At 42.3% G+C, this 25,119-nt stretch overlaps 3 long non-coding RNA genes across 3 annotated transcripts; all 3 read left to right on the top strand.

The window, feature by feature from the left end:
* The first annotated feature begins 5,324 nt into the window (after positions 1-5,324).
* LOC309359387 lies at positions 5,325-7,017 on the top strand. Its single transcript, XR_014163831.1, has 2 exons — positions 5,325-5,420; positions 6,302-7,017. It is a non-coding gene; the product is annotated as an uncharacterized lncRNA (long non-coding RNA).
* A 6,567-nt stretch (positions 7,018-13,584) lies between these two features.
* LOC309358730 lies at positions 13,585-16,180 on the top strand. The gene is made up of 2 exons (XR_014163531.1): positions 13,585-13,963; positions 15,371-16,180. It is a non-coding gene; the product is annotated as an uncharacterized lncRNA (long non-coding RNA).
* Positions 16,181-22,067: 5,887 nt separating this feature from the next.
* Positions 22,068-24,695, top strand: LOC309359188. Its single transcript, XR_014163769.1, has 2 exons — positions 22,068-22,344; positions 23,866-24,695. It is a non-coding gene; the product is annotated as an uncharacterized lncRNA (long non-coding RNA).
* The last annotated feature ends 424 nt before the right edge of the window (positions 24,696-25,119 follow it).

The raw sequence follows: 25,119 nt of genomic DNA, 5'->3' as shown, positions 1-25,119 counted from the left end.
TCGTGGTTGCTAGGAGATCATGCATTTAGCAGGAGTCCAGATGCAGGAAGGTCCAACCCTGCGTACTCAATGTGCCTCTCAGTTTGATGATTATTACTTTATTTTACCCTGCTATTCATCTAAATATCTCATGATAGTGCACAGGATTCCTCATTTTATCTGTGGTAGAGAAATCAAGGTGATCTTTGAATACGGGTTTCCCCAGTTTATGGTAAATATTCTAGATATTAATATACCCCTAAGGTCTTTACAACATAAAATATACATCCATGGGTGGGTGTAAAGGTATCACCACACACCCTCCATTGGAAGAATTGTAGTGCTGGATTTGCCTGACATCAGGGTTGGATAGGGGAGCAAAAATGAAGGCAGGTTGCACAACAACTCAATCCACGGTATTGGGGCTATTGCAGGGGTCAGCAATCTTTTCTAGCAGGGGGCCAGTCCACTGTCCCTCAGACCTTGGGGGGCGTACTATATTTTGAAGGAAAAAAAATGAATGAATTCCTATGCCCCACAAATAACCCACCGATGCATTTTCAATAAAAGCACACATTCTACTCATGTAAAACACGCTGATTCCTAGACCATTCGTGGGCTGGATTTAGAAGGTGATTGGGCTGGATCCGGGCCCCGGGCCTAGGTTTGCCTACCCATGGACTGTTGGGTAATGAGATAGGAAAGTATTTGGAGATTTTGGAACAGGGTTTGAAAGGGACATTTGTTTTTTAAAAATAAAAAATACAAGAAAAAATAACAGAGATGAGCACAATATATGGTAACCAAAAATCTTGTACAATGGAGCTTTGCTCAACTCCCTCCTTGCTATTCTGAAACCTTGTTTTAAAGCACCAGTTTGCTGTTCCAGCAGAGGTTTCAGTAGAAAGTCTCTCCACCCATCTTTGCCGTTTACTGGGTGGGTTCCACCACCAACTGTCCCTTGGCTTGCCAACAGAGACTGTTCCACCACACCTGCCTTCTATTACCTTTTAAAAAATAGATTATTAGTTTTACATATAATCACATTAGGTAACATTATATCCTCTTCTTATAACTCTTTGGCTCAACTCAGCCTGCCAACTTCCCTCCCTCCCACCTAATGGTTTACAAAATTATATTTTGCATCCTTGCATTTCACTTCCTCTCATATTCTTGTTATATCATTAAATTACTCCACCTGAATAAGTAACAATTTCATCTTACAAATCTTCAGATAACCCTGCTAGTGATGTTAACTGCTTACAGTTGTCTTTCAAATATAATATCAATTTAGTCCAGTCTTTTTGGAATGTTCGATCTTGCTGGTTCTGGATTCTTCCCATCAGTTTTGCCAATTCTACAAAGTCCATCAATTTCAACTGCCACTCTTCTTTTGTTGGTACTTTCCATTTTGGGGCTAACAAAATTCTTGCCGCAGTTGTTGCATATAATAATTTTTTTATATATATTGTCTCGGTTTCTCTTTGCACACTATACCCAGTAAAAAAGCTTCTGGTTTTTTTTTAACAAAAACCTTCTATTTCTCCTTCATCCCAGGCCTTCTTGTCCTTACCACCCTTTCTTACCAACTTCCTCAGTAGCTATAAGCTTCACTTTTGAGCTTTCCAGTGAATAATCTGTTCTACAATACTCCATGATCCCAGTTATGGCCATGACTCATTATCGTGCTCTAGCTGACCAACATACCCCAGCTATTTGTCATTCAACCGTACTGTAGGCTGAGAATCAAGTGTTGGCCACATAACCAATGTGTTCACCTCATAATCCTTCAGTGGAATTTGGTTTATGGGCTGGCAATATAACTCTGGAATAGGTTCTTAGATGTGTTGCTCAAATAACTAAAGCATGGGCCATTCAAGTCTGTGGTAGTGCCTGGGTTATATGTTTACCACCACGTGATCAAAGAGTTGGTCATATACATTTTTATGAAGTGGTCAGGGAGAAACAGATGCAACTGGGTGGAAGGAAGGGAAAGTTTCAGTAGACACCAAGCAGGGTGCATTGCAAAACATTTGGGTGACAGACATTGGCTGTCCAAAAGTAGTCTTTTTCAGATTAGACCCATTGACTTTAATAAGCCTAAGTTATTCATGTCTATTAATTTCAACGGGAATACTCTGAGTAGGACTTACACAGACTATAACCCAGTGGATTGCTGCTGACAAAGGCCCACTCAAAGTAAACCCATTGAAATGAATTGACTTAATTTAGCAATATTGATTAATTTCAGTATGTCTGCTCGAAGTGGGAGTAACATTCGCTACTGCCCACTAATTCAGAACTCCAAAATTACTTTGATCTTTTGTTGATCTGGCTTTTTCAGGCTCATACATTGGTAGTAATAGTAGTAGTAGTAGTAGTAGTAGTACAATTTATTTCCTTCCCTTCACACTAAGATCCCAAGGTGACTAACAACAATTAGAACATAGCCCTCTATGCACTGGCTTAAAAAAAAACAAACAGGAAGAAAGGAGTGTGATAAAATCACTATAAGTTTTTTTTGTGATTCAATGATTTAATGTATTTTTTAAAAAAATATATTTGATTTTCAGGTTTATACTTTTCAATAATTTTACAGTTGTTTTAACATTTCAAGACTTGACTTCTTTCCCCCTCTTTCTGCAGTTTTTAAAATATATTTTTAATATCTTCTACATATCCAAATTAATTTGTTCATTTATTCATCTACTTTAAATATATACTCTTATGAAGCTGCAGGTTATAACAATAATCCTGCCAATGTTCTTATCTGTTTACAATTTATCTGTAAATATTCAATAAACCATTTCTATTCTTTTATAAAAAGTTTGTTACCTTGATTTCCGGTTATTTCTCCAGTTATTTAAAACATATTTTTCAATTCATTAACCTTACTACAAGACCACCACATGATAAAAAGAGCATTTTTTCTCTCTACATTTCCAGCACTTATTTGATTTAGATTTATACATTTTTGCCAATTTACTTGGTGTTAGATACCATCAATATATCATTTTCATATAGTTATCTCTTTAAACCATAACATGCTGTAACTTTTCTATCCATATTCCACAATGATTTCCATGTTTCCATGTCTATATTATGACGAATATCTATTGCCCAATGTATCATTGAGGATTTTACTTGCTTATCATTTGTCTCCTATTCCAATAATATTTTATACATTTTAGACAGCACTTTTACATTACATTCCAATAGGTCTCTCTTGAGTTATGATATTTGTTCCACAAAGCATCATATTCCATCTTTCTTAAATACTTCATTAAAATGAGGATATTGTATCCACATGGAGACCCATTGAAGTTGATAGACGTAACTAATTTACCAGGGGTAGATATAGCTAATATCTTCTTCTTCTTCTTTGGTGATCACTCATAGCTGAGTAACATTGTCTTCCACAAACATGGTTTTAACAATAAGTCCGTAAGTTACTGTGGAGGCCAATTCTGGATCCAAACATCCTTCCACAGTTGGGACATGTGGTGGGAGTTGATCACGGTGAGGATTTGCCCCGCGTTCCTTCCTCTTAGTACGTTTCTCCCTTGCGTCCTGAGTTTGAGCGTCTTCAAAGCCCGTGACACCTGTGGTAAAGGCTGTTCTCCAACTGGAGCACTCGCAGGCCAGTGTTTCCCAGATGTTGGTGTTTATACTACATTTTTTTAGATTTGCCTTGAGACAGTCTTTAAACCTATTTTGTTGACCACCAGCATTACACTTTCCATTTTTAAGTTCAGAATAGAGTAGTTGCTTTATGTGGCACCATGAGCAAGGACAAAATCTGGCCCCCACTTCTAAATATTTGTTCTTTTCACAACAATTCATTCGTTTATTATTTTGCAACTCTCTTGGCTTGGCGCCCGGTTCAGAGGAGCCCCCTAGACAGCACTAGATTCAGCACTGGACTTAGATTCTTTGATTTCCACAGTTCTGCTCTCTACACAACTTGTAGTTGTCTACAATCCTATGTGTTCATCACGTAACCAAAGGTTCAGGAACATATCCCCTACAGTAGCTTCTTAAACCTACATTGAACATGCTCTTCACTCTTATACAGAGGGAAGAGATGAGACAGCAGGAAAAACAAAATTCTGTTGCATTAAATGGTCTGAAATTTGTGTTATTGGATGGATCTACATGCTCTCCATTCTCACCCAGAGGGAAGAGATTAAAAATGCCACATAGATTTCTGAGTCTTTTGGTAGCAGCTGACATTTTCTTGTATGACGCAGAACGTGACACAGGCCCTCTGATGGTACAGCGAGAAACACAAAATTCTGCTGCTGGAAATCACAGGAGTGGAAGGTAATATTGTGCTTGAATCCTGCTTGCACATTTCCCATGGGCAGATCTGATTGACTACTGTGAGAATAGCATGGTGGGCTAGATGAGTCATTGAGTTGATCCAGTATATTCTTCTTACATTTTTATGGTATCATTTGGGGGTGGGGGGTGTTACGATATTCCGTTCCACCTTAAGAGGAACAGGGTGTTGTGTGTCACATGCCTTTTTACACTCCAGCACAGCTTGCTGGGAACTTCCATTTGTGTATAGCTTTTGCTTATGCTGCTTGCTCTTGGACACGAAAGGGAGAAGACATGTTTTTCCTTTGTCCTGATGCTGAATAAACTGCTTGTAAATATGCTTTACACAGCCTCTATCTGCCCTTCTGTTGCGAAGAGTTTTTTACTCTGCTAGCTTGTGTGCTCAGCTTCTGAAGGCTTCTGAAGCTCGAGTCGCAGTTACATGTCGATCCAAGGACCGGAAATCGCCTGGCAACCATCTGGTGGGCTGGAGCGAGCTGAGGGCCTGCCAAATGCCCCCACTTCCTTGGAAGCATCCCATCAAGAAGGAGGGCACAGAAGAGGAGTGAAAAAATACCCTGACGTCTTTGAGATGTTGATCTCACCTTCGCCTTTTGACTTACAAACCTGAACACGTATTGCAGATCACAGCACCTAGATTAAAAGGAATTTACGAGCTCAAGCAATGAAACTCAGATGGAATAACAAACTACTGAGCAATCCTGCGCTGTTGTGTCATGGGGATGTTCAGCCGCATGGATCCAATGAGAAGGTCCATTCCATTCTTGCCAGTGTTGCTATTCAAGAAGCCACCCTTTTGAAGTAACCTCAATATAGTGTGTGTGATGTGAGGATGATAGCGTGATAAGCTTCAAATGCTGCCTAATTACAGACCTTGGGAAATTGCTGTCATCGTGGAAGATGTGAATAAACTCTACGAATATGTGATTGGTAGATAGTGGATGCAACACATAGACATGTGCTTTAAGTAGCAATGAAGGATGAGTCCATTCATTGATGGTGCTCTTGGAGCTCTATAAAAGGATCCTCTGTCTCTGAGCTCTTCACTCGTTGACTTGAATCTCTATTGAGCTGACAAGTTCTGACTGCTGTACAAGGTAAGGTCTATTCAATTGCTGGGAGACTGGTAATTTAGGTAGCATATAATGTCTTCCAGAACCCCAGTCCTGAAATTTTTGCTATTGGGTGGATCTACCAAAAATACTTGAAGGATCAGATCCATCGGGTTGTCTACTTTACTGATAGAATATGGGTTATTCCTTCAGCTGGGAATGTTCTTTGCTGCAATTGAGAACCATACATTTCTGATGGCAACTATTTAAATCTTCTGAGACTATTCAGATAGTTTCTGAATATTGACCTAATACTGGATAGGCCAGATGTTTTCTATAGATGATAGTTGGCAAACAATCTTATATTTTATGAGAAAAAGTTACAGAGCTCACATGTAATGGTGTGGCTTAGTTAGTTAGTTTGTTAACTGATGAAAAGGGTATTTCATGCCTGAAAACATCTGATGGTTGGTATGCAATATTATTTGAATGGATTTGACAGCAACTATCCATATCTGAAGGCTACTAAATAATATGGAACACATTGAAAGCGTTAAGTTGCTCAGGTTTCAAATTCAGAGGGAGTGGGGAGGGAATCACATTCAAACTATTGATTTTGATTGCATATTAAAAACTCAAGTGATAAACTTTGGGAATGTTCAGTAAAGATGAATTATGTGTTCCATTTCTACTTTCAGTTGAAAAAGCTAAAATATTATACGGACATAATTAATTTATTTATAAATTATTTAATAATAGAATGACCAATTATAAAATAATAAAAATAAGGGTGAGCCATAATGAAAGGATCCCGAACAGAGAAGCACTCTAGGTAAATCATGACTTCCAAGTTGTACACATACTGAACAATGCATGGATGAGAACATATCACTTGATTACAATAAATCCTTATTTGTTTCTTTCAGCTTCACTCCCTCAAAATGTCCTGTTGTGGAGGTCAGAGTTCCCACTGTTCCAAGTGTGGCTGCTCCCCCTGCTGCTGCCAAAGCCGTCAAGTCTGTTCCAGATGTGGCTGCTCTCCCTGCTGCTGCCACAAGCGCAGCTGCTGTTCTAGATGTGGCTGTTCTCCCTGCTGCTGCCAAAGCCGTAGCTGCTGTTCCAGATGTGGCTGCTCTCCCTGCTGCTGCCACAGGCGTCAAGCATGCTCCAGATGTGGCTGCTCTCCCTGCTGCTGCCACAGGCGCAGCTGCTGTTCCAGATGTGGCTGCTCCCCATGTTGTTGCTCTAGCCGGGGCTATTGCAACCAGTCTCGCTATACTTGCCAGCAGTACAAGTTCTGAGCACTTTAGAAATTGTTATCTGGGCTCTGGATCTGAAATTGATAGCAATTCTAACACGCAGAAGCAAATGCCAGTTTGCTGTTTGCCAGCTCAAAACCTGAGACATTGAGATCAATGTCAAACAAATATATATTTCATGCCTGCTTGTTACCTTCCTGAGTTAACCTCTCATTGAGGTTGATGCTTCTAGCTTCATTCCTGCAACCTTCAGGAAACTGGAATTCTTCTCTTCAATCAATCTCAAAAATCCAGATGAAAGAGTCTTTTTCTTGAAATAGATGGTGCTTTCATTTTCTCCATGGTGTCTGGGATATGAATGAATAAATCTGAATTCATGGCAATGCCTTGTGCTGTTGATCTCGTCTGTCTTCCTTGTAACCACCATCCATCCACTCACCGCTATCCTCATTTGTTATATCTGTATATTGCCCTTCATTCAAATATCAAAGGGTACTTCACAACATAAAAACACAAACTGAAAGCACAAAATGCATAAAAAAGAAGAAGGGTAACACACACACACACACAGAGAGAGAGAGAGAGAGAGAGAGAGAGAGAGAGAGAGAGAGAGAGAGAGAGAGATTCAAAAGGCCATAGAATGTTAATCAACCAAACATCTGGTTAAAGAGATATTATCATTTTTAAAATTTCAGTGGGTCACCTCTTTGTTGTCAACTGAGTTTTGCCAACTCAGGAAATGACCAACATTGCTCCTTGTACTGTTGGTCTGGTCTGTTTCCCATGAAATCACCACCTATTCATCATCATCATCATCATCATCAATTAATATACTGCCGTTCATCCAATTCACAACATAAAAACACAAAATGAAACACAAAATACACACTAAAACAAAGACAAAGCAAAAGAAACTGATACTCACCTCTGACAAACACATTTAAAAGGACATGGAATGTTAATCAGCCAAACACCTGGTTAAAGAGATCATCATCATCATAATTTATTACATACACCCCGCCCATCTGGTTGTGTTTTCCCATCCACTCTGGGCGGCTTCCAACAAAACACTAAAATACAACAACCTATTCAACATTAAAAACTTCCCTAAACAGATATTGTCATTTGTTAAATTTCAGTGGGTGCCTTTGGGGAATAACTTAGACCGTATTCATGCAATATGTCTGAAACACTCTGGTGCTATTTTGATAGTCATTGCTTCCCTCAAAGAAACCTGGGAGCTGTCACTTGTTATGGGTGCTGAGAGTTGTCAAGAGACCTCTGTTCCCCTCAGAGCTTCAATTCCCAGGGAAGCTTAACAATTCATTTTCCTGGGGAACTCAAGGAATTATAGCTCCTGAAGGGGAATAGGCTGTCCCATGACAACTCCCAGATCCCTTAAGAGACGACAGCTCCCAGAATTCTAGGGGAAACCCATGACTGCTAAAGATGTATAACAGTACTTGAGAAATATGGTTTGAATGTGGCCTTGGTTGAATACGATACAAAGATCTTGCCGTGACTGTGAAATGGGATGACACTGGATGTCAGGGTTGGTTTATGAATGGGTGGAGAAACCTTCCCCAGCCCAATGGCTGCATTCCAGCCTGGGCAATTAATAAAACACAGCTCTGGTGCCCTTCTGTGTACATAGGTCCCTGCTAATGCAACTCTGCCATTCCAGTGGAAGTTGGGGCAAAACTCCAATAAAAACATTAAGAGTAAAATAATAATAATAATCACATCCCCCTGATATCCTCATATCCTGATATTTCAACTTGTAAACACAATGGGAGATATTTTTCTAAATTCCCCCATACTCTGGCCAATCAATTATTTGCACCCATCAGCCAATTCCATTCCAATGCTTTGGCTATGGCAGAACTCTCAACAAAGGAGAAGGAGGGAGAGAGAACTGGAATAAAGGGAGGCCACACAACTTTCCTCCTTGTAGAGAAGCAACTGTGACAAACACTTCTGAACCAAGATAAAACACGTATTAATAACTTTATCAGCAAACTCTTGTGGAAAGATGTATTCCTAATTGCCAGCCTCAGCCTGACAGAATAGAGAAGACTTCAGGAGGTGTTTAAAAGTTGAAACAGAAGCTTCCTGCTGAACTGGGCAGATAACACTAAAGGTTTGGTTTCCAGTTGTCAAGTAAGTCTTGCCAACTCAGGAAAAAAGCAACAATGCTCTTCCTACACAATCAGCTTGCTAAATGTCATTGGGAAGATTTACTCGAGGTACCTGCTAAACAAATTATTGAAATGGATGGAGGACGACAATATCATTGCTTTCGCCCTGGAAGATCTACCATAGACCGAATATTAACCTTGAATCACCTGGCGGAAAAGTATGCCGGCAAAGCCCCAAAGCTTCTTCATGTGGCCTTTATTGACCTTTATTGACCTTAAGCAGGCATTTGATCGAATCTCTAGAAAGCAGCTATGGACAAAACTGGCTGCTACAAAGATCGATCGTCGCCTTCTTCATCTGATTATCAGCCTCCATACAAACACCTCTCTGAGAATCAGGCTAGACAATAAAGGCCTAGTCTCCAACCCTGTTACTACCACTCGAGGGGTAAGACAGGGTTGTCTATTGGCCCCAGCATTGTTCAACTTTTACATTAACTCACTGGTGACTCACATGGCCAATGGTGCATTCCACCCCCCCAAATTAGCAGGCCGATCTCTGAATGTTCCTCTGTATGCGGATGATGCCGCACTTCTTGCCAGATCCCCTATTGGACTGAGGAGAATGTTGCAAGCTCTACATGAATACTGTGATCAGCATGAGCTCCAACCCAATTATGCTAAGACCAAGATCATGGTCTTCTCTGCCCGACCGAGACTCCATCGATGGTCGATGAACGGGATCCCCCTAGAGCAGGTTAACTGCTTTAAATATCTGGGACAAATAACACGGTCAAATAGGTCTTTTCTGGCCCATAGAGACTATATAACAACTAATGCATCTAAAGCAGCCATCCAGATTAGATCTCTATATGCTAAGAATCAGGCTCAATCAGTGAAGATAGCTTTGAGGCTCTTTCAAATGAAAGTCCTCCCCCTTCTTTTGGTGGGCATCTCTTTAGGCTCCCGTAGGGATTTTTTGAAACTGGATTCTATTCAAACGCGATTCCTTAGAGCCATCCTTAGGATTCCCCCCTCGGTAGCGGGTGCGGTTATGAGATTAGAGGTCGGCTGGCAAGCTCTACGGTATGTGACCTTGAAGATGAAGCTCTGGCTATGGCTCAAGCTTTGTTTTAAACCAGTGGGTATTGCCCCCTTGATATTGAGGGACGATTTCCAATCATTGTGGGAAAGGGAGGTCATTAACGAGGTTCAATCCTGTGGATTGTCTCACCTTTACTTTGAGTCTATGACGTACAATCAAGCTAGAGCTGTGATCTCCCGGAGACTGAGTGACATTGCCAGACAAGAGGACATAGCCCAGGTAAAACCAGGGATGTTCCTAGGGGACCAGATTTATCGGACCATACCAGCCTCCTACCTTGCAGAAATCCACTATGTGGAATACCGCAGACTTCTTACAGCGGCTAGATTAAATGTCCTTGACTCTGCGATATTGTGGGGAAGGTACAGGGGAGTACCATATGCCCAGAGAACCTGTCATTGTGCCATGGGTGTGGCTGAGTCCACCGAACACATTCTCTTGACTTGCCCTTCTTATGCAGAGCTTAGACAAAATTTTATAGACCCACTCCTATGTCAATTTAGCTTCCTACCCGAAGAAAATCAGGTTTTATACTTGCTGAATAATGTCACTAGAGCTATACCTTTCTCAGTGGCCAAATTTCTTTTTTTAGCTTTTAAGCGTCGCAAGACTATAATTGACTGTATTGATATGGGGCTATCTGCTTAGCCCATTTTAGGGTTGGCTAAGCTCTAAAATCTTCCTGGATGTTTTAACTGTGTATTGACAAATGTATTTTTTTTTCTGACTGACGGTCGAATAAAAAGGTTGATGATGATGCTCTTCCTACAGATGATCTTGGTGACTGAGCTGAGATACCAGGGTTCAGGTGGTCTCTGGACCACAGCTGTACAGGGCTTTGTAAAGTAACACAAGGACCTTGAACCTGCCTCAGGGGTAGAAGGGCAGCCAGTGAATATGCTGTAACAATGGTATTACAAGATGCCTCCATTAGCCACATGCCTCCATAGGCAATGTAGCTGGCACATTCTGCACCAGTTGAAGTTTCCAACCCAGGCCAAAAGGACAGCACCACATACAGCACATTGCAGTTTTCCAGCCTTGAGGCTACATACATGTGGTCATATTTTCAGTTAGTTAGGAAGAAATGGCAGTATTCAACAAAATAATTGCATAAGTATAATGACTTCCACTTGGGTAATGAAACTTTCTCCCTAACCACCCCTGTGTGTGTGACCCACACCATCCTCAAATCTGCTCCACAGGTTGGGGAAAACCCCTGAAAATATAAGTAAACCCCCAGAAGAAGCAGAATGACTGACAACACCTGGAGGACCACAGGTCCCCTAAGCATGACAAACAGGGGGTGGGTGACGTCTTCTTCATATTTCAAACATTTCAAAGGTAGTCAGAAAAAGAATTGTTCATTTACTATGCTGCTAAGCCTCCAGGTGTGAAGGTTTTAACCAGAACAATGAAAACGCTTGCTGAAAGTCTACATCATATTGTTACAATCCAATTGTTTTCACATATAATAAAGTCATGAGTTCCTAGATTTCACACATAACTTACAGCTCATCTTCTGAGCATGGGTGTTAGGTGTGATAAACATGAGGTCTTGCATCACAAGAACATCATTGTATCTTAGCCAGAGGGTTTGAGGTACTACTGATGACAGTACTTCCGTAGAAGAGCAATTACTAAAATCAGGCTTGGCTTCATCTAACCAAAGTCCATCCGGTACAGAGTTCTGTTTTCAATAGAGGACAGCAAGGTGCAAATACGCAGAACATGAAAGATACACACCCTTTCTTCTTGTTTGCCCATCCTCCTCTTTCTCAGAGATACACAACATTTGGGGCAGTTTAGTGTAGAGGAAAGCTGCGATAGAGGTGACATGACATTACAAGTTTATAAAATTATACATTGCATGGAGAAAGCCAATAGGGGAAATCATTTCCCCCTTCTCTCATAATTCTACTACTTGTGGACAACCAATAAGGCTGAATGTTCGAAGATTCAGCACAGATCCAACCATTTCTTCAAACCACACATAGTTAAACTATGGAATTCATTCGCACAGGGGGCAGTGATGGCCACCAACTTGGGTGGCTTTAAGAGAGGATTGGCCAGTAGCCATGATGGCATTGCTGTGCCTCCACATTTCAGGGCAGCAGTGCTTCTGAATGCCAGATTCTGGACACAACAGGAGGGGAGAGTCACTCAGGTGTTCAGATCCTGATGGTGAGCTACCAGTTGGGAGATCAGGTTGGTTAGTGTGAGAACAGGATGTTGGACTGGATGAGCCATTGTCCTGCTCCAGTAGACTCTTCTGATGAGGAAAACCTGTGGACAGCTGTTGTTGGGCTTCAATTCCCCACAGGTCCAGCTGGAATGACTTCTCTGGTCCACTCCTTGCATTATTGTATTCATTCAAGTTGAGTGAAAATTTGGAAAAGGCTGGGGCCGTGTGTGAAATGCAGGACTGATTCATGCGCAATCTGAGCAACCTACTGTCAGGCTGCTGTCAGAAACTTTCATGGCCGGTTGCGGAGGAACGTACAAAGACAAGGAATGTTCTTACCATCTGCTTTTTATTCAGTATTACAGAGAGAGAGAAAGAGAGAGGGAGAGGCTTTAGAACACAGCCTCTTGCATTATGGTGTTGTCCCAAGTGAATTTCCCCCTACCCCCATCTTCCCACTTCCTCATTCATCATCTTCATCACCTCTGCTACTGGTGCTGATGAGTGCCCTCTGTCTTTGAGCTCTTTGCTCTCCTACTTTCAAGGCTTGCCGGGTTCTGGGAGAGCGGGGTCTGGAATGCTTTCTAAGGACACTGTGTCTGTCAGCTGTCACTCCCTGGTGCTTCGTCGTCTTCTTCTTCTTTCTCCTCCTCCTCTCTCATTATTCCCCAACTTTTCGCCTCATCTGCCTATGAGCTGTGACCTCCCTCAAACCTCTGTTGTAATTCTGAACTATCTTCCTCTTCTCTGGAAGGGTCAGGCTGGGGAGGGGGTCTCCACAATTCCTCCTCTGCCCAGTCCCTGACACCTATCATCTATTTTTGTGGGCTGCCACAGCACTAAATCCCCAGCACAGCACTAAATTCAGCACTGGACTTAGAATCTTTGATTTGCATAGGTCAGTTCTCTATATAATTTAGTTGGCTACAATCCTATGTGTACTCATGTAACCAAAGCATTTGACATATAACCAATACAGCAAAGCCAACATTGACATGCTCTCCATCCTTACCCAGAGAGAAGAGATTAAAAATGCCAGGTAGAATTGTGAAGGCAGATAAAGACACGAGTCTTTTGTTAATGGTTGGCTTTTTCTTGTATGATGCGGAACATGACACAGGTCCTCTAATGAGACAGTGAGAAAGACAAAATTCTGTTGCTGGAGCCCACAGGAGAGGAGGGTATTATTGTGATTGAATCCTGCTTCCACTTTTCTCATAGGCATCTGGTTGACCACTGTGAGAACAGGATAGTGGACTAGATGAGCGATTGAGTTGATCCAGTAGACTCTCTTTATGTTCTTAAGGTATCGTTTGGGGGGTGAGGGGATGGCTCAGAACAGAAGAGGGGAAAATACCCTGACATCTTTGAGATGTTGATCTCATCTTTCCTTTTTGACATATCAGAATGGACACATCTAGCTAACCGTAGCAAATAGATTAAAATGAATTTCTGAGTCTAAGCAATGAAGCTCAGGCGGAATAACAAACTACTGAGCAATCCTGCGCTGTTGAGTCATGGGGACGGATCCGATGAGAAGGTCCATTCCATTCTTGCCAGTGTTGCTATTCAAGAAACCACACTCCTGAAGTTACCTCCACAGAGTGTGTGTGATGTGAGGATTATAGCGTGATAAGCATCAAATGCTACCTAATTACAGACCTTGGGGAAATGCTGTCATAGTGGAAGATGTGGATAAACTCAACGAATATGTGGTTGGTCGATGCAGCACATAGACATGTGCTTTGAGTAGCAATGAAGCATGAGTTCATTTATTGGTAGTGCTTCATTTTCAAGGAGGCAGGGCTCTTGAAGCTCTACAAAAGGAACATCTGTCTCTGAGCTCTTCACTCATTGACTTGAATCTCCATTGACCTGACAAGTTCTGACTGCTGTGCAAGGTAAGTTCAATTCAACTGCTGGGAAGCTGGATCATTTAGGTGGCATAAAATGTCTTCCAGAACCTCAGTCCTGAAATTTGTGTTATTGGATGGATCCACTAATAATACGTGAAGGATCAGATCCATCAGGTTGTCTGCTTTACTGCTTGATTTTTGATGTGCTCTTTGTTGTGGTCGAGAACCATACATTTCCGATGGCAACCATTTAAATCTTCTGAAACTGTTCAGATAATTTCTGAATACTGACCTAATAGTGGATAGGCAAAGGGATGCGGGTGGTGGGTTAAACCACAGAGCCTAGGACTTGCCGATCAGAAGGTCAGTGGTTCGAATCCCTGTGACTGGGTGAGCTCCCGTTGCTCGGTCCCTGCTCCTGCCAACTTAGCAATTCAAAAGCACATCAAAGTGCAAGTAGATAAATAGGTACCGCTCTGGCGGGAAGGTAAACGGCATTTCCGTGCGCTGCTCTGGTTCGCCAGAAGCAGCTTAGTTATGCTGGCCACATAACCCGGAAGCTGTACGCCGGCTCCCTCAGGCAATAAAGCGAGATGAGCACCGCAACCCCAGAGTCAGTTACGACTGGACGTAACGGTCAGGAGTCCCTTTACCTTTACTGGATAGGCAAACTCAAGGAAGTGTGAAATCCATGGGATCGTTCTGAAGGCTTTGTTCTGGATCTAGTCAGATTTTGAGCTTAAATGAGCAGATTAAAGTTCCTACTGGATTTGTCTAATTTGTTTGAAGTATCCTTGGATTGCTCCATATGCAATTGGGTCCACCCAGAGCAATCTAGAGCTGAAAAGGGGGGAGAGGAGAGAAGGATGGGCAGCATGTAGAGAAAGACACAAGGGCCACCTCTGTGTCCCTCCTTTCTAGAGATGGTTTCTATAGATGACAGTTGACAAACAATCTTACATTTTATGAGAAAAGTTACTGAGCTCACATGCACTGCTTATTTATTTATTTATTCATGATGGTAAATAATGGGAAAGGGCATTGCATGCCTCTAGACATTAGATGGTTGGTGTGCAACATTATTTAAATGCATCTGAAAGCAAGTGGACATATCTGAAGGCTGCTTAAATAATATGGAACAGACTGAAAGTGTTAAGCTGCCCAGGTTTCAGATGCAGAGGGTGTTTGTGGGGGGGGGGGAATCACATTCAAACTATGGATTTTGATTGTGTATTAAAATCTTAAGTGGTGAGATTTGAGGATACTGAATAATAATGAATTATAAATTCCAATCTGACATTCATCTGAAGAAGCTAAAATATAATATAGACATAAATAACGCTGAACAGAAAAGCACTTTAGGAAAATCATGACTTCCAAGATGCACATTGAACAATGCATATTGAACATACCGTGGTTTGATTACACCAAAGCCTTATTTGTTTCTTTTAGCTTCATTACTTCAAAATGTCCTGTTGTGGAGGCCAGAGTTCCCGCTGTTCTAAGTGTGGCTGCTCCCCCTGCTGCTGCCAAAGCCGTCAAGTCTGTTCCAGATGTGGCTGCTCTCCCTGCTGCTGCCAAAGCCGACAAGTCTGTTCCAGATGTGGCTGCTCTCCCTGCTGCTGCCACAGGCGTAGCTGCTGTTCCAGATGTGGCAGCTCTCCCTGCTGCTGTCAAAGCCGTCAAGTCTGTTCCAGATGTGGCTGCTCTCCCTGCTGCTGCCACAGGCGTAGCTGCTGTTCCAGATGTGGATGCTCCCCCTGCTGCTGCCACAGGCGTCAAGCCTGTTCCAGATGTGGCTGCTCTCCCTGCTGCTGCCACAGGCGCAGCTGCTGTTCCAGATGTGGCTGCTCCCCATGTTGTTGCTCTAGCCGTGGCTATTGCAACCAGTCTCGCTATACTTGCCAGCAGTACAAGTTCTGAGCACTTTAGAAATTGTTACCTGGGCTCTGGATCTGAAGATTGATAGCAATCCTAATACCCAGAAGCGAATGCCAGCTTGCTGTTTGCCAGCTCAAAACCTGAGACATTGAGATCAATGTCAAAAAAATATGTATTTAATGCCTGCTTGTTGCCTTCCTGAGTTACCTCATTGAGGTTGATGCTTCTAGCTTCATTTCCGCAACCTTCAGGAAACTGGAATTCTTCTCTTCAATCAGTCTCAAAAATCCAGATGAAAGAGTCTTTTTCTTGAAATGGATGATGCTTTCATTTTCCCCATGGTGTCTGGGATATGAATGAATAAATCTGAATTCATGGCAATGCCTTGTGCTGTTGATCTGCTCTGTCTTCCTTGTAATCACCATCCATCCATTCACCACCACCATCATTTATTAAATTTGTATATTGCCCTTCATTCAAAGATCACAGGGTAGTTCACAACATAAAAACACAATCCGAAAATACAAAATATATAATAAAACAAAGACCAAAACAAAGCAAAGTGATAACACACACACCCGACACACACACACACACACACACACACACGAGAGAGAGATTTAAAAAGCCATAGACTGTTAATCAATCAAATATCTGGTTAAAGAGATGTTATCATTTATTCAATTTCAGTGGGTCTCCTCTTTGTTGTCAACCGAGTCTCGCCAACTCAGGAAATGACCAACAGTGCTCCTGCAGATGATCTCAGTGACTGAGCTGAGATATAAGGGTTCAGGTGGTCCCTGAGGCAGCTCAGCTGTTCTTGTTCGCATTCATCTGTCTTGAAAACAAAGGAGTGTGCCTCTTGGGCTGAAGTCAAACCACTGTTTTAGCAACACTGGTGTGACTTCTCTAGGATGCAAGCCTGGGCAGTTTGTATGGATATCCAGAGCTGCCCAGACAACAATCCTTGTTGATGTGGTCCAAAGCACATCAGTATGTTTGGGATCGGCTTAGCTTCAGAAGTTCCCAGAAGGAGCTGTAGAGATTGCCATCCAACCTCTTATGGACTCCACTCTGGATTTGCATAGGGTTTACTCTTCTGCAAAAGGAAAACAAAACAACGAGTAATGATGGGAGTTAGAGTCCAGCAACATCTGGAGGACCACAGGTCCCCTACACATGACAAATGGGGGGTGGGGGTGAGATTTATTGCCTGTTTCAAACATTTCAAAGGTAGTCAGCAAAAGAGTTGTTTGTTCACTAGGTTAAGGCTCAAGGATTGAAGGTTTTAGCCAGAACATTGAAAAGGCTGGCTGAAAGGCCCCATCTTATTGCTACATTTAAAGTCAAGGGTTCCTAGATTTCACACATAACTTCCAAAGTCATGTTGCGTAAATAATATATTTATCTGTCGCAGTATCACTTGGAGTGCTTTTCTGGTCATCATGTACCTGCTCACCTTCTGAGCATGGGTGTTAGATGTGATAAGCATGCATCACAAGCACGTCATTGGATCTCAGCCAGAGTGATTGAGGTAGTACTGATGACAGTAATTGCCTACATGAGCAATTACTGAAATTAGGCTTGGCTTCATGTAACCAAAGTCCATCCATATGTTTGGCATCAGCTTGGCTTCAGGACTTCCCGGAAGGAGCTGTAGAGATTGCCATCCAGCCTCTTATGGACTCACTCTGGATTTGTGTAGGGTTTACTTTTTAGCCTTTTCTTCTGCAAAACATATCCCAGAAGGGAGTAGAGGATAAGGATTAGAGTTTTCCTTCTCCTACATAAGCTACCTTCCCAGGTTGATGAGATCCATCTGCCCCCACTTCTTTCTACAACACATGCAGAAACCACCTTCTTGACCTTTGGACCCACTATTTGTCTCATCTGCTCAATCTGCTGGAGCCTGTCTTCACATGCAGGGGAAGCCCCTAACTCACTGAGGGTTTGAAACTTAATGGCTACTCTCACCTGGTTGAGCCGGCCAGTCAAAGGCATGCCTGGGTTGCTGTCACATGCTAAAGAGTTTCTAGGAGCCACAGGTGAGAGCTAAGTACAAGGTAGGGACCAAAGGTGTGCCCCCTTCCCTAACACTCCATACACCCCAGGTGTTCAGGACTTTGTATTTTAATGTGAGGACCTTGAACCTGGCTCACTGGTAAACGGGCAGCCAGTGAATATGCTTTAGCAATGGTATCACATGTTAGTTAGATGCCTCCATCAGCCACATGTTCCCATCAGGCATCAGGCCAGCACATTCTTCACCAGTTTAAGCTTCCAAACCAGGCCAAAATGGCTGCCTCACATAGAGCTCATTGCAGTAGTCCAGCTTTGAGGTTACAAACACATGGACTAAAGTGGCCGGGCTATGACTGTTTTAAGTTAGTTAGGAGCAAACACCAATATTCAACTAAATAACTGCATACGGATAATTACCCTACTTCAATTTGGGCAATGAAACTTCTACCTCTCTATCCCTGTGCGTGACCTGCACCATCCTCAAATCTGCTCCACAGGTTGGGAAAAACCCCTGAAAATATACATAAACCCCCAGAAAAAGCAAAATGACTGGTAATGATGGGAATTAGAGTCCAGCAACATCTGGAGGACCACAGGTCCCCTACACATGACAAAAGGGGGGTGGCATTTATTGCATGTTTCAAACATTTCAAAGGTAGTCAGAAAAATAGTTTGTTCACCAGGTTAAGGATCAAGGAGCGAAGGTTTTAGCCAGAACAATGAAAACACTGGCTGAAAGGCCACATCGTATTGCTACAATCCGAAATCATGCTGTATAAATACTATATTTATCTGCCACAATATCACTTGGAGTGTTTTTCTGGTCATAGGTGTTAGATGTTGTAAGCATTAGATATTGCATCACAAGCACATCATTGGATCTCAGCCAGAGTGTTTGAGATAGTACTGATGACAGTATTTGCGTAGATGAGCAATTAATTAAATCAGGCTTGGGTTCATGTAATCAAAGTCCATCCAGTTTATAATATCATGCATTGCGCAAAGAAAGCCAATAAAGTTTTTCTACCTCTTTCATCATACTAGAACTTGTAGACATTCAGTAATGAATGTCGGATGACTTAGGAGAGATTCAAGCATTTCTTCCAACCACACATAGTTAAACTATGGAACTCATTCCTACAGGATACAGTGATGGCCACCAACTTGGGTGGCTTTAAGAGAGGATTGGGGGAAAATATGGAGGATAAGGCTATTGATGGCTGCTAGGCATGATGGCTATGCTGTTCTCCCACAGAAGGCAGCAGTGCTTCTAAATTCCAGTTGCTGGAAATTACAGGAGGGGAGAGTCACTTGTGCTCAAATCCTGTTTGTGAGCTTCCTATTGGGGCATCTGGTTGGCCACTGTGAGAACAGGAGGCCGGACTAGATGGGTCATTGTCCTGATCCAACAACCTCTTCTTATGTGGGGAACCTGTGGACAGATGTTGTTGGACTCCAATTCCCTGCAGCTCCAGCCAACATGACCAATATGTCATATGTCGAGAGCCAGTGTGGTGTAGTGGTTAAGAGCGGTGGACTCGTAATCTGGTGAACTGGGTTCGATTCCCTGCTCCTCCACATGCAGCTGCTGGGTGACCTTGGGCCAGTCACACTTCTTTGAAGTCTCTCAGCCTCACTCACCTCACAGAGTGTTTGTTGTGGGGGAGGAAGGGAAAGGAGAATGTTAGCCGCTTTGAGACTCCTTTGGGTAGTGATAAAGTGGGATATCAAATCCAAACTCTTCTCTTCTTCTTCTTCTTCTTCTTCTTCTTCTTCTTCTTCTTCTTCTTCTTCTTCTTCTTCTTCTTCTTCTTCTTCTTCTTCTTCTATATCCAAGAAAGATGGGAGTTGGAGTCCAACAGCATTTGAGGATCACACCCCTGCTTATCAGCACAATCTGAAGTCAACACTTTACTGAAAACAGGGCTATTCTAATGTCTTTTGATAGTTTTTATTAAATTTTCTGTTTCACAATTTTTAAAAATAAATAAATTATTGAATGATTTTATGTTACAAAAAACATTACAACCATACTAGCACTAAATATAATTGAGAAATAAAAATTAAATACATCAATATTTAGTTTGTTATTTGTTATTTACCGTCTTATTTCCTCCCAAACATTCCATACAAAAACACACATAGAGACAAAATATTCTCTAATTTTTTTCCTTGGTTAGATGTATTTTCTTTTTCTTTTGTATTTTCTTTTGTTGTGAATATGTATGTTTTCTAATTTGTACTTAATAAAAATATTTTAAAAACACACACACATATCTACAGACACACACACACACACTGATAATAATGAAAGTAAATATTTCCCCTTTTATCTTACAAAATCTTTTCTTCAACTTTGACTTCCTGTCAAGTCCCTTCGCATATGTTTTATCTTACAACGGAATGTACACAAAACAATAAACCTTTCTATATAAATTTTCCAATACATTCTGAAAACATACGGTAATAAATCCTTAATTGTGGTCCACCTCCTTTTAGTTCCTTTATCACTCAAATGCTAGCACGGAGCCAAAACTATTATTGTATTTTTTAACATATCTTCTATAACCATCCCATTTTCCCCCACAAATTTTTGCTTTGAGCTTCCTCTGAGTTTGCTAGTCAATTGAGCCGTCTCCACCAATTCCTGTAATTTGATTTGCTAATCTGTTATTTTTGGAGCCTCGTGATCTTTCCATCTCTTGGCCACAAGTATTCAAGCCGCTGTGGTTGCATACAAGAATGCCTCCCTTAGATTTTTTGGGATCTCTTTATCTAAAATACTTAATAGAAATGCCTCCGGTTTTTTAGTAAAAGTTATCCTCATCAACTTCTTTAATTCATCGTATATCCCCCCCAAAAAAAAAATCTTAATCCTTTCACATGTCCACCACATGTGGATCATGTCACCGTTATTTCCTCCACATCTCCAACAAGCATTTGCCAAATTTTTATACATTCTTGATAATCTGTTTTACAATTTAAAGTACAGTGGTACCTCAGTTTACGAACTTGATTTGTTCTGGAAGTCCGTTCTTAAACCAAAGCCATTCTTAAACTGAGGCACGCTTTCCCTAATGAGGCCTCCCACCACCAGTGTCCTTCCACCGTTCGGCTTCCATTCGTAGACCGAGGTAAAGTTTGCTAACCGGAACACTTCTTCTGGTTTTGTGGAGTTCATATACCGAATAGTGTGTAAACAGGGCTGTTCTTAAACCGGGGTACTACTGTACTCATTTTTACATCCTTAAGATATCAATGACTTCCCATCTTCTTTTTCCTTGGTTCTTTTTACATATCATAAATCCTTGCATATTTTGGCTCTTCTAATGTTCTTATACTGCCTTTGAACTTGGCAGTTCCATTTAGATCTCACTAATAGATATTGATAGATGTTTGCATCTCCATTAATTTTTCTCCCCTTTTTTTTTTCACCAGCTAGTTCAGTTGCCATTGCCACGTCACCTGGAAGGAGTTCTAATATGGACTCTGCTCTCCCTTGCATCCTAATTGCTGTTATTCTTTAAGATGACATTTCCCAATGGTCAGATCATGCACTCGTGTTGCAATATGTCCATCTCATCACGCCTACTACCAGCCTTCAGAAGGTGAGATGGCAGAAGATAGGTTGCTCAGATTCCACATGAATCACTGCTGCATTTCATACGTGGCCCCAGCCTTTTCCAAGTGTTCATCCGATTTGAATGAATGCATATGTGCATGGAATGGACCAGGGGTCCCCAAACTGAAGGCCCGTGGGCCGGATAAGGTCTGAGGGACTACTTTATCTGGCCCGCGGCAACTCCCACCACCCGCTGCCTCCACCCACTCTTACCCGTGCTGCACTGCATGGCTGCCCACTTCTGATCGGAGAAGCACTGAAAATAGCTTGTGCATATGCATAAGCATTATTTTCACATGCGCAAGTGTTATTTCCCGTGCACATCCGGGTCAGAGGAGGCCCGTGCACATGCGCCCAAGCTATTTCTGGTGCTCCTCCAACCCTCTGGGGGGAAAAAATAGATTGTAATCCCAAAAAAGGGACACACACTTCAGGGTTTGACATGGTTGTAATCCAAAGCAGTTGCAAACCAAGGTACCACTAATTCAGTGAACTCAACTACATTGTTTATTCCAAGCACTGCATCATCCGCAAGAGACTTCAGTTGATGGGCACCATTGAGCAACTCACCTGATGTTATACTGCATCATTCTTACATACTTCTCTAAGTGCGTTCCACTTCGATGTCAAAATCATCAGTGTATTAAACTGGGATAGCATTAATCACCCACATTTTTAATTAATGAGAGATATTTAATGAGATATATTGATCAAGCCAAGTATCTTAAACTGGAAGGTGGCAAACCAGAGAGGATATGAGCCTTTCATCAAGAATTAGTGGCTTTTTGGAGCTACTTCACTTCCTCTAGGAAGTGTTTGCTGTGCCATATAAAAGGTCCCTGGTCCACAGGCTCTTCACTCATTCGTTAGAACTTCTTGAGCACTTCCAAAGTTGGCCAAGGTAAGCTGATTTTGCTGATCTCTTTTGATGCAGGGAAAATATATGTTGGATGGAATTTGGTCGTCCCTTCATTCCTTCATACATTCCTTCATTGTCAGTTCTTTTTGCAAATTCTTAAATTCATGTTGTCTTCTCTGGGAAAGCAAGTGATTTTTCAGTGTTCACTATTTGTTGTCGAGAGGGAGGCTGTCCCTCAGCTCTGTCTCAGTTCCATTTTGTCCCATACCAGGGCCAAAAATAATCTTGTTGAAAGAATAGGTCAAGTATGGGGAACCTGTGTCCCTCCAGGTACTATTAGATTCCCACCATCCCTGAGAGCCAGCAAGTTTCCCATCCCTGGAATATAGGGGCTGTAGCCAATGCTTTTGCTACTCAGAGTAGACTCATCCAGAGTTACAGACATGCCTAACTTGGGTCCATTTGTTTCAGTGGACTGAGTTGGGTGTAACCCTGGGATTTTATTTTTATTACATTCATATCTCACCTTTCATCCAAGTAGCCCAAGTTGACATACATGGTTTTCCCTCACGCCATTTTATCCACACTGAAACAATGTCTAGACCAGCTTCATGACTAAGTGGGGACAAGAACACTAGTCTCCTAGGTCTTAGTCCAACACTCTACGTACCCCACCCCACTGGCTCTTGGAATTATTATTATTATTATTATTATTATTATTATTATTATTATTATTATTATTTATACCTCACCCATCTGGCTGGGTTTCCCCAGCCACTCTGGGCAGCTTCCAACAAAGTATTAAAATACAGTGATCTGTTAAACATTAAAAGCTTCCCTAAACAGGGATGCCTTCAGATGTCTTCTATAAGTCTGGTAGTTGTTCTTCTCTTTGACATCTGGTGGGAGGGCATTCCACAAGGCGGGTGCCACTACCGAGAAGGCCCTCTGCCTGGTTCCCTGTAATTTGGAAGGAGAAAGGGTAGCTGCTTTGAAACAGGAACAAACTTTTCTTATCTCTTGGGACAAACTATGTAGGCAGGAATTAAAATTTATCTGTGGTTGTTTGCACTTTGAGATGGAGGCAAGGGCAACATGTCAAGACATAGAACTAGTGGTCAGGGGAATTGAATGAGTCACTTGGGGATTTAGCAGAGAGTAATGGCACCCTGAAGGGACACGGGTGGCGCTGTGGTCTAAACCACAGAGCCTAGGGCTTGCCGATCAGAAGGTCGGCGGTTCGAATCCCCGTGATGCGGTGAGCTCCCGTTGTTCGGTCCCTGCTCCTGCCAACCTAGCAGTTCGAAAGCCCGTCAATGTGCAAGTAGATAAACAGGTACCGCTCCAGCTTCTGGTTTGCCAGAAGTGGCTTAGTCATGCTGGCCACATGACCCGGAAGCTGTACGCCGGCTCCCTCGGCCAATAAAGCAAGATGAGCGCCGCAACCCCAGAGTCGGTCACGACTGGACCTAATGGTCAGGGATCTCTTTACCTTTACCTAATAGCACCCTGCTTGGCCTAATTCAACTCTCTGTAACTCTCCTTCCCACTCTTTCTTTCCAGGTTTACCCTTCTCCTCTCTAAAGATGAGCTGTTGTCGCTGCTGCAGAGGTCGTGGTTGCTGCTGTTGCCGGAGGCCCAGTCCAAGACTGGTCTATTATGTCAGCAGACCCAACCAATGCTGTTGGGTCACCCGGTATTCCTATTCTTCCTGCTGCGCTCCTAGGCCTCAGCTCCCCATCCAGCAGTGTTGCCCCCCAGTGAAGAAATGCTAAAGGAACTCCATCAGCAGTCCTGTATGTCTTAGTCTCAGCAGCTGACAGGAGAAGGGCATAATTTGCAGTCCCAGTTTGACTACTTTCTGGATTATCTGCTGTACCACATTAGATGCCTGGAGCCTTTTTCCCGCCTCCACACTCTAATTGCATTATGTTCTTCCCTTCTCGTGTTATATAATTGCAGGTCATTGTTTTTCTTGGTCTCGTTGTTAGCCTGGCTTACAGTTCTTTAGTGATTCCTTTCTTTGCATGTATTCTACACTTAAAGGCTGAAACTGTCATTCCATAGGAAACTGTAGTTCTTTTGCAAGAGGGCCCTAGCTTTCTTCACCAGAGAAACCTCGGCAACCTCAACAAACTCCACTTCCCAACATTATCCATAGAACCTCATAGCAAAAAACCAGCAGAGGGTTGTAGCATAGCCAAAATGGCACCATACAGTTCCTTGTTGGACTACAACACCCATCATCCTTGAACCATGCTGGATGGGACTAATGAGAGCAACAACTTCTGGTGTGCACCAAATCCAGCCACATCTGATCAGCATTATGCTGGCTACAGACATACTCAGTGTTTCAATCTCCTAATGCAGCAACAATAAAACTTCTGAAATTATGTATGTATTCTGTTTTATTTCCCCTGAATCTCTTGTTTCCATCACAGTTCCTAGATGCTACAATGCACATTGTCTCTTGGACTTGGCTTTGTCTCTTGGCATTGTCTCTTGGGCTATGTCTTCTGTTTTATTTCCCCTGAATCTCTTGTTTCCATCACAGTTCCTAGATGCTACAATGCACATAGTCTCTTGGGCTTGGCCACAGGCCTTCTGGAAGTTTCCTTTGGCTATGTCAGGACTGTCCCTGCCATTAGGCAGTGGGGAAGCTGCCTCAGACAACAGAGGGTGAAGGTGTGTGAGGTGGGCAGACATCCCACCTGACATTTGTCAGCTTCTGCAGGTAGAATTGGGTGGATGGGTGGCTACTTCTCTTATCCTGACAAATGGAATTCCATCTCCAAGTGCACATTGTTATACTCTAGA

This window comes from Podarcis melisellensis, assembly GCF_964234715.1.
Source record: "Podarcis melisellensis genome assembly, chromosome: 16".
Lineage (NCBI taxonomy): Eukaryota > Metazoa > Chordata > Lepidosauria > Squamata > Lacertidae > Podarcis > Podarcis melisellensis.
This window is presented reverse-complemented; position numbering and strand designations above follow the sequence as displayed.